This window comes from Arachis ipaensis, chromosome B09, assembly GCF_000816755.2.
Source record: "Arachis ipaensis cultivar K30076 chromosome B09, Araip1.1, whole genome shotgun sequence".
NCBI classification, from domain to species: domain Eukaryota; kingdom Viridiplantae; phylum Streptophyta; class Magnoliopsida; order Fabales; family Fabaceae; genus Arachis; species Arachis ipaensis.
Genome location: NC_029793.2, coordinates 5,769,083 through 5,769,372, shown reverse-complemented (window position 1 = coordinate 5,769,372; position 290 = coordinate 5,769,083).

The following is a 290-nucleotide window of genomic DNA, read 5'->3' as shown; positions in this document are numbered from 1 at the left end:
ATTGCTAGCATGTAAAATAATAATTACGACGATTTTATAAATCAATGATTTACAGTATTGATCCTAACAGTAAAATACAAAATAAAAAAATAAAAAAACAATAAAGATGCCAAATATATTTCTCTTGTTATTCATTTTCTTCAAGTGGAATTTAATTTGTATACACAGTACTTAAATCATTAGAATATAGCAAAGGAAGCAGTTGTCTAATATCTATATTTTTTCAATTATGTTATGTGTATATTAAAATCAGTATAATATAAGATATATATATATTTAAATATAAATAT